The 14,294-nt window shown below is 44.8% G+C and overlaps 1 long non-coding RNA gene across 1 annotated transcript; it reads right to left on the bottom strand.

The window, feature by feature from the left end:
- Positions 1 to 2,628: 2,628 nt before the first annotated feature.
- LOC109201878 (uncharacterized) lies at positions 2,629 to 7,636 on the bottom strand. Its single transcript, XR_002061798.2, has 4 exons — positions 7,527 to 7,636; positions 5,845 to 5,906; positions 4,222 to 5,116; positions 2,629 to 4,144 (listed from the first exon to the last, which is right to left on the bottom strand). It is a non-coding gene; the product is annotated as an uncharacterized LOC109201878 (long non-coding RNA).
- Positions 7,637 to 14,294: the final 6,658 nt, after the last annotated feature.

The raw sequence follows: 14,294 nt of genomic DNA, 5'->3' as shown, positions 1-14,294 counted from the left end.
AATGTTTGAGGTGTGAAATAAACCGCAATGGAGCAAAATATGGGTGTGTGTGTTTGGAGGATGTGTTTGTGCGGTGGGGGAGCGCGAACATTTTTCTTGTAAAACAAAGGGGGGCCTGGCAAAAAAAGTTTGGGAACCACTGCTTTAGTCTGACAAAAGCCGAATGACGAATTAGCTCTTTCAGTCAGAGATTGAGCATGCACCGGTTTATTGTATTTCCAGACTTGCTTTCGGCACAATTTACAGTGTGCTGCTACTCTGTTTTTTGTCAGACTTGAAATAGCCGAAATACCTTCACACTACGGAACTTCTATGGCCTTTCCGTTCGACAATCTCTCCGGAATTGGAACCATCATCTGTTTTCTCTTCGATAACCTTCGCTCACGCTCTCGGTTGATTTTTCTCTAGTCGGCACACTCATTTCCTCCATTACCTGGGCAGCCCGGCTGGCTGCTTCCCAAACAAATACACATGTGATTGGTTCGGCTCTGCGCTACTTAATTTGGATTGGCTGTTCTTTTTTTTTTTCTTTTAAGAGGACAAGAGAGATGAGGCCTATCGCAATAGTTATATTTTTCTATCGAGAAAAAGTTATTTCGCAATACATATCGTTATATCGCCCAGCTCTACTTACAACATTCCATTATCATTATTTCGACTTTCAATTCTCATGAGACCTTCACCAAAATCAAAACAGACATTCACCGGCAACTTTTACTGAATAGACATTTAATTTTATCGTCCAATTCAGCACACTTCGGATAAAATCAACAGGCCTGTGCCTACCTCTTTTATAAAGGCGCCTGTCCACTCGATTTCGATTGCCGGATCATGCCTGCCCGTCTGACCACCCTCGGACCCCGGATTTCCCCGTCTACACCTCCAAGCTCACTCCCTCAATACACGGACGAGCCCCCAAAATGTTACGGGTTCAAATATTGAGGGAGAGCACAAAAACAACAATTGGTCCAGAAGAGTCGGTCAAACGATGATTTTTAATGAACACACGCGTGGGGAGATGAACACTGCACACACCAGTATCGATCTCCGCCCAATAATACACAAGCAGTTGTTTTTATAACATCAGGGTATTGTTTATGACGCCCCCTCCTGCGTCAAGCAGATACAATACATGCATAAGTTCCAAAAACACAAATGTTCTGTTAGCAAATTTTGACACAGTTAGGAAGGACATTTCTCCGTCTCGGGGCCAGGTCCTTCCTGTTAATCTTCTAACTCTCTCTTATCCCCTAGAACAAACTGTCCCTTATGCAAACATAATCTTACAGTTACAAGGTTTTGCAAACTCTTACCTAGACATGAGTCTAACTACTGTTTGTGTGTGTGTGTGTCTCTCGGCCTCACCCCGCCCGTTGACACTTCTGACCTTTTACCAGACAGAAGCTCTCTGTGATATGTGTAATAATCTTAACTAATGAACATATGTAATCTATTGAATAAATGCTTTACCAAAATACCACTACTCAAAGCTTAATAAGAAGAATATAAATGAATAAAGAAATACTGATGGATAAATGATAACACCTGTAATACAAATCTTAACATAAGGCCAACCGCTTCAACGAATGCTCTGATGAAATGATAATTAATGCAATGGTAATGATGATGATTATGAATAGTAGCAGCAAAATATTTCTCTAAACTCCACACTTCCCTCATAATCATTCTATTCATGACTGTCATAAAGGTTTTCAGCTGTAGCTCAGAGTTGTCAGGATTCACCACTGTCAGCAAGGACATGACGTCGAGCAGCTTAATTGGGCTTCTCTTTGTGCGTAGGTACCCCAACATGCCCTGCGCCCCTGACGTTGTGAATACCTTAGGATGGATGCAAGAGCCTGTTGATCTAACTAGATATAGGTAAGAAAGACATGCCAGGAAAATAGCTTCAACCATTGTGGAGGCACGCCATGTCAGCCCCATCACCCGGACACAGCAGCTGCCCAGTGTGGTTGCAGTCTAGATAGACACCACTGATTAATTCCCTGCAGCATTCGGAAGGCTATAAGGGAAAATAAAAAAAAGGAGTGGAGTTATTAAGGCTGTCTCCCAGTGGGACGTGTGTGTCTCAGAAAATTATGTGAACTGTGATCTCAGTCATCATCCTCTCTTCTGCCTCTGTTTTGGGTGTTTTTATTCCACCATCCTTGGAGAGATAAAGATGAGGCAGAAACTGAGTTGTAGATGGCTGGAATAAAATGTATGCCTAACTCACACGCAGGAGCCCATCTCTCTCCTTCCACACTGCCTACCTTTTTTGTTTCTTTTCCCCCTCTTTTTTCCCCATCTTTTCTTTGCTCACAAATACAGACATACACCTGACACAAATGCAAACACTCACATGCACTCACAACGGGACAGGGAAAAGGAAGAGAGCACACACAAACACAAACGGAAGGTCGACCGGCGAGGACTCGGCGTCATTTCCAGAATAAATGACGAGGGGCTTATGCTTTTCTTTTTGAAGGGGTCGTGTGAGACATTACTCAGCAATACACAGATATATTTAAAGGGATTTTTTTTTTCTACAGGGAAACAACCAAAAAGTTCTGCAGACAAGACTTTTTTTTAAAACTTTCATTTGTTTTCATCCATTAATCGACTGAACTTTTAGAGCAATAGGTAAATAACGAAGCAGGGTTCAAGATCTGTATCCACTAATGGGTCCAAATACAAATGATCTACAATAGATAAAGCATTTAAGACCAATGCTTAACCATCTTCCCACACATAGATCAAGAAATCAAACAAAAAATGCCCTAAAAGTCTAATTTTTGAGTTGCAGGAGTACAAAAATAAATTTTAAACAAATAAAAACGAAGATAGGATAACTGAATAATAGCATTATACTACTACTACTAATAATAATAACTTTATTTACATAGAACTTTTTCAAACACAGAAAATGCTTTGCAGTTTGAATTAAAAGGCATGTTAACAAAGTGAACATATTCTGTTGGGTGCCTCCCTTTTCAAACAGAACCATAAGATCTTTTCAGCTTTATAAATTTTTGATTAGAAATGTTTTTATTTTAACTAATAAATTGATTTACAAACCTTATTTTTCCAACAAGCTTTTTGTTTCTTAGATTTTGGATTAACAGTTGATTGGTTGTTGTATTACAGTGAATAATTACAGCTGCGAACAAGCTGCTTTTTGGGGGTTTTCTGGTTTTGACCCAATGTCGGAAACGAGTTGGGTCAACAATTTGAATAAAATAAAAGACTGAAAACATACGCACATAGTCAAGTACACAGGTGTGGTACTAAACATTTCTTAAGAATTTTCTTTTCTATTTTAAATGCTATCACAGCTGAGACTAACACTGGGACACACACACGACAGAAAAGAGCCAGGGACTGATGAGCAGTGACCCTTTCCCGTAGTGGCGTAAATGAGAGACTGAGACAACTATAGGGAGCGGAGAAGTGAAACGATGAGTCAGCAGCTGTTTTTCTGCAGGGATGATGAAAACTGTGGAAAGCATTCCATTGGCAACAGCTTCATTTTTCAGCATTACAATAATCTCAAGCCTACAGTCAATTCAGTAAAAGTATACCTGGATCTAAAAAAAACACACGATGGAACACGATCAGTCATGGATTGGCCTCCCCAGAGTCTGGACCTCAACATTATTAAAGCAGTGTAGGATCCCCTTGACGGGGATTAATCTACCAACATCCAAATGTGTTTTGAGAAGCCTGGAGAACTATTCCTGAAGACCACTTTTACTTGGTATACTGTTTTTTATAAATTTTTACAGATGTTTCCATAAATCACTGCACATATTTCCCATTATATTAGCAAAGCATAAGGGAATGAGAAGTGGTTTAAGACTTATGCACAGTACTGCATTTATAAGAGTCTGGCTAAAGTAGAACTATACAAAGTAATACTTTCTCAAGCTTTAAATTCACATTTGTCACGGAAAAGAGGGACCCAGGCGCGGTTCTTCTTCACAGAAACACAGTGCGTTTATGTGCAGTGAAACAGAGAGGCAAGTCCAACAATTCACTCAAAAGTGCAACTTTCCAATCGTGCTCATCCCTTGCTCCCAGTGCGTTCCGTGTTGTAACTCCCTTAGCGTGTGTGCTCCCCAACTTGCTTCTCCGCTCGCCCCTCCTGGAGGAAGAAGGAAAAACCACCGTTAGCCACACGCTAGCCGAATAACAAGCTCACACTGCTCGCACGGATTATACCAGTTCGGAGTAATAATGCCACGTCGACTGTCGCCGCGAGTCCAGGTTAAGTACCTCTTTCTAGCCGGGAGGGATGATTACCAACAGCTGGTAATCAGGTAATCAGCTGCAGCTGGGCTGGCAACAGCGAAGAGGGACTCCCAATGACGACAGTCGGCAGGACACGCCTCTCCCACGGCGCGCACTTCCGTAAACAGCCCCGAGGACCGGGGAGAGAGAGAGGGAGAAGCAAACACACACAGAAAACATAAACACAAGCAAGGTCGTCCGGAAAGTACCGTCCGACCGTGACAACATTAGAGAAATAAATACAATTCTTTCTTTCTTTCTTTCTTTTTTTTGGCTTAGTCAATTGCACCAAAATATATGGTAAAGAATAAGACTCTGCACTCCATTTATCCAGCCCTGGAATAAAATCGTATCTTTGAAGGTCTATCCCCTTCACAGCAGTGAGGGTAATTTGTTGCTGCAGACAGATAAATAACTAGCACACTACAGAACAAGTTAATCAGCTCTGCATCTTTTTATAATTGGCAGACATCATGACTAATTCAGACAGACTGTAGCTGCAGCTTGTACTCATTAATTTGTCACCTGTACAGTTGAATCCATTCATCACCCCATCCAGCACTCCTTTAGTGGTGTTCTCAAAAATGTCGACTTGTGTAGCGTTCTCGTCTCGTCTTTGTTAGCCTTCTTATTGATCTTTGTGTTTCGTACTCTTTGTGACCCAAAGCACGACGAGTCCTCTTCTTTGGGGTCAAATATGAGCATGTGGTTATCGACGACCTGGACCACATTCCGACAGTTTTTGCGCTTTTCACTGTCATTGGCCGGCCTCACTCGAACAACAACCTTTACATGGCTGCACACATCACTCGCCATCTTGGTTTCCCTGCAAGGAATGAAGCATTGCAAAACAAGACAACAAACAAATAAAATGTTAACTGGATTTCACAATCTTGAAAATATGCTGACAAAAATCAAACACGGTCTGAGGACTTTGAAGGCAGAGTTGAACTTGTTTTATGGTAAGCGAACGGCCTAAAAGTGTTTTCATACAGAATGCCACAGGAATCAGTCCTAAAAACTGGAAACAATTTAGCTTTTTTGAACTTCCAGTTCCATCATCTCAAAGTGCCGCTTTGATTACATGCCTGATAGAAAGTTTGCTCCTAACATGCGCTTTAGATATTGTTACGGCCGGTCTAGGAACCCCGACCGCAACACGAAAGAGTGATCCATCCCCTGCTCCACCTCAAGTAGCACATCACACCATAACTTAAAACATAAAATAGTTTTATTTACAAACAAACCAAAGAGAAAAGATCACAGGAGTCACTCAGGCTTCGGGGTGGACCCACGCCAAAATAACAAACAAAAAGGGAAACTAACTCAAGGGAGCGTGTACTTACCTAGCCCCAAAATAACATAACCAAACAACAGTCACTTACCTCCCTAACTAACGAAGCATGAGAAAACTGTACCCAACAGAAAAGGCGGTCCACCCCTACTTCCTCCTGGACCAGCAAAGCCACATAGGGCATGTCGCAGCCCCTGCCGGTTGGGGTAAAACCGAGGATGGATGGCTTCCGTCTTCAATCGTGCCGCCTTATACTTCACCTCCAGGGCAGCATCCAATCCTGGCGGACCGTCCTCAGGATCCACCACTCCCGGAGGCGCACCTGCACAGTCACATTTGCATATCATAATCCCAACCCACGGCGACAGCCGTAACAATATTTTTATGTTTGCATTCTACAGCATAAAATCCAAAAATTCTTTGGAAAATTCTCTTGGCTTTTTATAAAGGGAGGCAGAGTCATGCTACCTTTCAGGTTGTCCTACCCTTAGGATTCAATTTTTATCCTCCGCTAAAAATTTGGGCACAACAAACAGAACTACCCATATAAATCGACACCTTTCTTAAGCCTCCTCAAAGTATTTTCTTTTCAGGGTCAAATTCAAGCACTTTTTAAGCACTGTCAAGGTCCCTTTTCAAGCTTTTCCAGCACACCCCCCACAGCACAGGGATAAATCCTGCAGGTCTGACAGCAGGTGTGTCACTCAGCGTTTACACTGCAATCTGCCTTTGGTGGCTTTTTTGCAGCAACTGTGACATTCACTAGTAGAACTGACATACAAAACAAAACAACGACTACACTACACACTAACTACACAAGACAACACACTAACTTGAGACTCCAAACACGGTAAACATCACAAATCTCTCACGTATCAAAACTCTCTCTCTCTCTCTCTTTTTTGCTCACTCCCCCTTTCTCTCTTTCACCGGTCACTCCTAAAACTTCCCCCTCTTCCCAAACAACCAAATGCCACATGTTGCCATATCATTTTTTGATTGGTCGACATGGTACATTTTTCCACCAATAGGGAAGGAGTGTTTTTTCTTTTTTCACTCACAAGCAAAGTTTCTTCCCGGAGTAAACGCCACTGTCTTATTCAGAAAAAAACCACATCGGTTTTACGTGGCCTATCAACACAATTTAAAAACTGGTATATAGTTTGAAGTTGACCCAAATTGAAATGGAGACTCTGAGTCCGACGACCCCAGAGGGTTAATCAGAAAGCCTTAAGTTGGCTAGTTATGTATTGGGCTAATGTTTAAAGCTTTCACTTGAGTAAATTAACTCATATCACTGCTAAGTAATGTTAGCTAAGTTCACAGCATATTCCACAATAGCGCCGCCATACTGCATCACGGGGTCACACGTTGAAACAGACAGAGGCGCAAGGCAGCCCACCACCGCGTTAGCCACCACCAAACAACTGAGTTATTTTTTCCACATCGACCAGCATCTGGACAATCCACCACCTTTCACTGTTTATACCGTTACTAAAATGAATAAATGAATCATCAGCCCATATAAATGAAAAATAAGTCCAGCTGTCACGAAAGACCGGGGGGTGAAACGAGAGCGTGAGACGGCCTCGGTGTTAGCCAGCCCGGGTGGCTTTTCAGCCAAGGCGTGCTAGCTAGCTAGGGGGCTAGCTGTCAGGTGGCACCGACGTCGTCAGAGCACTGTTGCTAATATGGGATGTCTTGATAAAATGAGCAGATATTTGAAGTTTACACAGCTACAGCTACCTCTTGGCATAGGCACACTTAATAATAAATCTGACGAATAGTAATAAGTATGCCTCTTGGCATAGGCACGCTTAATAAACAGTCGAAGGCAAGCACACGTTACAATGTGATGACAATCCTGCCAACGTAAATACAGCAGGACTGGCCAGCCCCTGCCATCTAGCTAGCTGTAGTACGATGCAATCTTCGGTCTTACCTTTTGTTAGTAACGACTATCGTCCATATCCCTACTAAGGCGACACTTTCAGATCAAACGTTCGTTTTAAAACTAGCTGGAATTAAACAAATAAACTCTCTAACCTTGCCGCTAGCACAACCCCCGCCAATACTTTCAAAAAAGCTGTCGTCTTTAGTGATGTGCGGATTGATCCTGAAATATCGATTCCTCCTATACCACTCATTTATGTTCTAGAATCGATTCTCACATTAAAATATCGCCAAATTGTCAAAAATGTATTTTTTTTTCATTTTATTTTAAAATTTCAGTCTGAGTTTCTTAAATGAGCTTAAATGGCTGAGCTACAGACATACATCCTCTATCGAACCTCGTGGCCAATTTCTGCCCCATTGTAAACCATTATAAATGCTATTTTTCATTGCACGATTATTTTAACTAAAGTTAATGCATTTCCCTAAGTGTGGATGACACTTTGGAGTCCGGGCCTTAAAATTGTAATTTTTGCATTTGTCCACCAGGTGGCGCCATTTTTCTATATTTCAGCATTGAATGAACTCAAGCCAAAAATTCAGATTTTGGGTGAGTCGTTCTGCTTTAAAAAGTGGAAAAAAAGAGTGGTGTTGTGTGTCACTATCAGTGTTGGGCAAGTTACTTTGAAAAAGTAATTCAATTATAGTTACTAGTTACTTCTTCAAACAAGTAACTGAGTTAGTAACTGAGTTACAATATTCTAAAAGTAATTAATTACTTGGAAAAGTAACTATTGCGTTACTTAAAAAAAAACAAAGAACGTTTAACCCCCTGGGGTCCAGGGTATAATTGGCCATTTTTTTACTACTCTTGATTTTCCCTCCACATTTTACCTTTAAAAACTATTTGCTTTGCCTTTTTTGGTATCATTCTTTTTAGCACAACCTCACGTGCCTGAATTTACAGTTATGTTCTCATTTTGTCATACTGTATAACCAGAATTGATCTAAAATCAGACAAAAACCATAAAATCAGAGTAGAAAAAGTTATATTTTTACTGTAACAACCACAAACCTGTTTAATGAATCATATTTCATAACTTCAAATGCAAATATTAATTGTCAATTTTAAAATCCTATGCACAAGTTTTGCAAACAACAAATTTATTTGTATCCATTTACCTTGATTTTTTAAATAACCGTTTCAAACTATTTACAGAACAATCAGCTGTTCTTCAATAAGATGCCACACAAATTATTTGTGCCACTCCAAAAAAATATTTTGTGTCCACTACAAAGGAGAACATCACAGCCTGATACCTGCAGGTCTGACAGCAGCAGGTGTATCACTGCTGTTTCTACCTGGAGACAGCAGTCGCCTCATTGTTCTAACACACAACACAAAACTATCCACAACACTACACACTAACTACACAAGACAACACATTAACTACACACTCCAAACACGCTAAACGTCACAAATCTCACATCTCAAAACTCGCTCTCTCTCTTTTTCTGCTCTCTCTCTCTCTCTCTCTCTCTCTCCGTCACTCCTAAAACTTCCCCTGTTTTGTTTTGTTTTTTTGCTCATAAGCAGAGAGTGCTTGCTAGCGCTAACGTGGCGAAACTATTGAGGAAAAAACGCCGCGTATATCTTGTTTATCACGACTCTGGTTTTACGTGGCCTATCGACACAATTTAAAAACTGGTATATGTCACCTTGTTGCTTTGTCTTTAAGTGGTCACGTGATTGACTTACCACGACTACTTTATTCTTCCTCAGTCAAACAGCAGCACTTGATTGTTTTGTCCCCTTAGCTCCAGGTGTTGTGCTAGACAGCGATCGTGATTGCCGTCCGTGGGAGCGCGCAGCTGCTTAAAACTGTAGCGTCCAGATTACTTACAGCTACTTCCGTGCAGCTGATATAAGATGCGGTAAGCTAAACACAGTTTCAACCGTCTGTTTGTTGAAAAATAGTAACGGACCGCGTTTCCTTGTTAGTAACTGTAACGGCGTTGTAACGATAGGAATAGTAATTAGTTAGATTAATCGTTACTGAAAAAAATAACACCGTTAGTAACGCCGTTACTTGTAACGCCGTTATTCCCATCACTGGTCACTATCAATGACATTTATATTTAAAAAAAAATATAAAGGTATATATTTTAAAAAAATATAAAGGTCTTCATGCCTAAAATGAAAAAAAGACACAAACACACTTTTCTTTTTCAAAAGTATTTTCTCTTAGACTGCCATACTGCAACACAAACAAATTAAATACAAAATCAAGGATTTTGGACCTGAAAACCAAATTAGATTTTATTTTTCTCAAAGCGCCCACCTAAGGGATCAGTCGTCCCCGACAACCCCATTACCCAACACAAAGTCCTGCAAATGTCCATGTGTCTTCCTTCGGCGAGCAGGCCGATCTCGACCAGCAGGGGAAGAGTCACTCGGATGAGAACCTGGGGTGCCACCAGCATCCCCTGCCCCGGCGGCTGCTGGAGCGGGCGGGCGGTACGGTGAGAGCCTGTCCTGGTGCAACACCGCCACGCGCCCTGGGCCCGGCATGCGGATCCGGTACACCACTTCTGTTAGCCACCCCACGACTTCCGCCGGCCCTCGCCAGTGACCGCACAGCCTGGGGGACACCCCTCTCTTGCGAACCGGGCAGTACACCCAAACCTTGTCGCCAGGCACGAAAGCTCCCCCTCGGCACCTGGTGTCGCAGGCTCTTTTCTGTCGTACTCCGGCGCTGACCTGGGCCTGGCGGGTGTAGTCATGAACCACTCGTGGCCGCTCCCTCAGCCTCCTGTAGCAGTCCCTGGCCACTGACACGCGCCGGTTCCCTGCCTCGGGGACGGGGAAAGGCCCTAGGACGTCTCCTCCCAATCTCTCCATTGGGGCCCCCACCCAATGCTGCTGCAGGGGGACAGTGGGGCGTTGAGTGGGGCCCTTCCGTGCTGTACAAGTTTCACAGCAGTGCACATGAAGTTCCACATCCCGTCGACAACCAGGCCAGTAGAACTGTCCCCTGAGACGGCGGAGAGTTTTAGCATTCCCATAGTGGCTGGCCCCCACCAAGCCGTGGACAAGCTCGAGCACCTGCGACCGCAGCAACCGAGGCACCAACAGCTGCGGGAGATCCTTGCCCTGTTCGGGGGCCCGCCATCTCCGGTACAGGAGGCCGTCGTGGGTCTCCAGATTGTTGTACTGGGAGTAGTAGGCCTTCACTTCGGGCCCCTGTCCCGACACCCCTGTCCAGCCTGGGCATCATGCTGCCTCCAGCCAGGCCCCCACCTGAACCAACGTCGCATCAGCCTCCTGCTCCTGCTTCAGCTGCTGCATGGTCAACGAGAGCCATCCCCCTCCGCCGGTTGTGGCCCGAGCAGTAGCCACGCCCCGTGCCTCCTGGGCCCACTCTCCCTGCCGTTTCGCGAGGGGCAGCTGGCATGGGCGCAGACAGATGGGTTGAGCAGAGCCGGTGTCGATGGTGTGCTGAACCAGCCGCGTCTGCCTGCAGTCTCTGGTTCCCTGCTTTTGACCGCACTGGAGGGTCAGAGTCTCTGTACCAAGAGTGATAGCCAGCTTCGCGGTGTCAACGCAGGCCCCCCAGCGGGTCAGCAGATCAAGGCCGATGATGCACTGATCTTGGATGTCAGCAAGGCAGAAGTCGTGCACCAGCTCCAAATCCTTCACTCGAATCCGCAACGGTTTCTTCCCCCGCATGTCAGTTCTCTCCCCCGTCACTGTCATCAGCTGGGTGTCGGTGGGCGACCAACCCATCACAAGCGGCCCGGATGTCCAGGAAACACACCAGGTCATATTAGGGAAATGGTGGACCCCGTGTCCACCAGGGCCTGGCAGGGTTGGTCCTCAACACAGCAGCTCAGGTAGAGTCCCTTGAGGTGCCCGACTAGGCCCGCCACCGTGCATCGTTCTTGGAGGGGGGCAGGAAGCTGTACCGCTCCCCCTCTCATCCCCCTGCGGCCACATAGTTCTGGCCTTTGGGCGGGCGCCAGGCAGTCGCGCGCCACATGGCCAGGCTCATCGCACCGGTAGCAGCGGTCGGTCGGTCGACGGGGACGCCTCCAGGGCACCGAGGGCTGCGGCTGGCATATCCCTGCGACCTCCCCCTCACTGTCGCAGTCTGCGGCTCTGATTTGAGGGTAGTTTGGGGGGCGCAACTGCTGGTCAGGTCGCGATGTGAGCACAAGCTCGGCCCTTTCAGCCTCAAGGAGCGCCTCACGGAGAGTCTGAGGCATGGCCAGGCAGACGTGTTGGCGTAGTCGCTCTGGGAAAAGTCCTCGCAGGAAAGCATGCAGGCTAAGTTCCTCACGGGCTGCTGCTGGGAACTCTGGGTAGCCACGACGAGCGTACAGCAACACATCCGCTGCAAAGGTGCCCAGGCTCTCCCCCGGCATACGGTTCCGGTTGGTCAGCTGCTCCCTGCTCTGATCAGTGGAGTGCCGCTGCCCAAATCGCCTCTCGAGTGCTATGGTGAAGGCCTGGAGCTTGTGAGAGGTAGGGCTCTAGCGGGGTTAGCCTGTTGTATTTCAGTACCTTAGCTGGCGTTGCAGGCATCACTGCTCGCTGTTGGGGGCCCGGCGTGTCGGTCGACAGAGGCAGCCCATGAAGCACTGTCCCAGCGTCGGTCGCGACGGGCCGCTGCTGCGGTGCGCTCGCGCCGTCGAGACCTGTCGGGGGACTTACATGGCTCTCTCTTCAATCGCCCACTTCCCAAGCAGCGAATACTCTCCTCGACGGCTTGCTCCAGCCTCTGAGTGTCTCTCTCCATTCCGGCGAGGGTGAGCTATCCCACTTCTGACACCAATGTGGCGAGCTCAGACAAGGAGGAGACAGAGGTTTCGTTCGGTCTTGCTTCCCGCCGTGTTAGCCAGGGAGCACAGCCGTTTATTTGGATTTAACCCCAAGAGCACACACCAGCTAACACCCACGCTCGGCGCGGCAACAACAACAACACAAAAATGGCGCTCTCTCACCCGGAAACACAGTCGCCAAGAGAGCGCGTCACCTGTCACCATGACAACATGACAACAAAAACATAACTGTAATAACAGAGCCCCGAACAGCCCTGACCCGCTACAATATGTAACAGTCACGTTGCCAAAAAGTGATTGGAACTTGTGCCTTGTGAGAGGAATGATGTTTGCTGATATTATTCATGAGGAAATATTTGACATATGTTTCATATATTCTATGCCAACAAGTCATTTACAGTAGAATAAATATGAACAGACAATCACTTTTGTTTGCTATCCAGGCTGGGCTGGATCATCCAAAGGGCATGCTGGACACTTGCCCAGGGGGCCATGCACAGTTGGGGGCTGATCCAAGAGATTAATGACAAAAAGATCAGAATTATCTCAAATATTAGATATTGAAAACTATTATCAAAACATAGAGATATCATTTTTTCTTAACACTTACATAATTGGTAGAATACCGTAATGTGTATTCCACGTGCACCTTTTTCCCCTACACTGCTGAGGCTGATGGTCTCCCTCAGAGTCAGCTTGCTAGTGGATGTGATATTTCCAACATGACTGAAGCAGCCAAGACGGGAAACGGCAAAAATAGGGATGTGTAACTTTTATAAAACTGCCATTTTTATTCAATCAATTCAGGATGAAAACACTGAGACTAAGGTTAAGGTTGTTGAGATCTTCAGTGCGATGACATGCGAGCTAATCCAGAGGTTAGCAACTCACAATATGACCTCAAAGTTTGACCAGATTTAAATGAAGGAGCCAGGCTGCCCTCATCAGTACACACCCTGCTGCACCTCACTACCATAGAAGCAAAAATCCAGGAAATATTTCTGTTTTACCTGCATTAGTTTATTTCTTCTTTTAAACAAGAAAAAAGTGCCTTTAATAAGTGGACACATCCCAAATGTACTTTTTTCTGATAAAAGCTTCCTTTGTTTTACTTCATTGTTGTTTCAACTCTCATCCACGAGTGGGACTGTGGTACTGTCGGGAGATGCTGAAATAAGGAAAAAGAGGAGGAAATCGTCAGGAAGGAAGACAGAGAGAGAATGAGAGAAGAAGAAGACGACAACGGGCACGTTCATGTATGAATGTGTCCTAAAACTGACATTAAATAGTATTTTCATTTTAAAGTACATGAAAAACACAGCGTTAATTTATTTCATATAGGGTACTTTAGAGATTTTACTTAAATACTACTGTTATGGTTTCAAGCTATTCTGAGTATATGTATGCACACATTGCAGTATGATATGTCTGATTACTGAAAAAAAAACACAAAAAGAGTCTGATCCTCCAAACATGGTGGTTAGGGTTTCCTGTGTTTCTCTGTTTCTTCCTCTCTATTTTTCCGATTATTGTTTGGTTGAAATTGTTCTTAAACTCTGAAATGTGAGAGTATATTCTTTAAAGGCGTATACCTTACAGGAGGCTGTAGGGGGAGCTGCTTATTCAGATGTCCTCATATTGCACAAAAGACTTATTGGCAGACATCTCTCCAATTATCACCAGGATACAAGTGTGCATGTATCAGTGGTTGACTTGGCTTCATAAGGCAGTCCTGTCTCCTCCCAGCATCCACAGCCAGCAAGGAGGGTTGTAGTACACCAACCAGACACCCTTCCACCTCCACCTCTTCAATTTGATGGCTTCAAGCTTGAGCCCACCATCTAATACTACGCATCTACCAAAAAGGGGGATTATTTCTTTTTTACTGTTACATGAAAGTTTGAAAATAATTTCCAAAAGGCTGTTAAGACCCCACTATGCTGAAAGTTATGTCTCAGTGATAAATGTAACGATG

This window comes from Oreochromis niloticus, linkage group LG1 (genome assembly GCF_001858045.2).
Source record: "Oreochromis niloticus isolate F11D_XX linkage group LG1, O_niloticus_UMD_NMBU, whole genome shotgun sequence".
Taxonomy (NCBI): domain Eukaryota; kingdom Metazoa; phylum Chordata; class Actinopteri; order Cichliformes; family Cichlidae; genus Oreochromis; species Oreochromis niloticus.
Note: the sequence above shows the minus strand (reverse complement) of the source record. Positions and strands in the feature narration are given on the sequence as shown.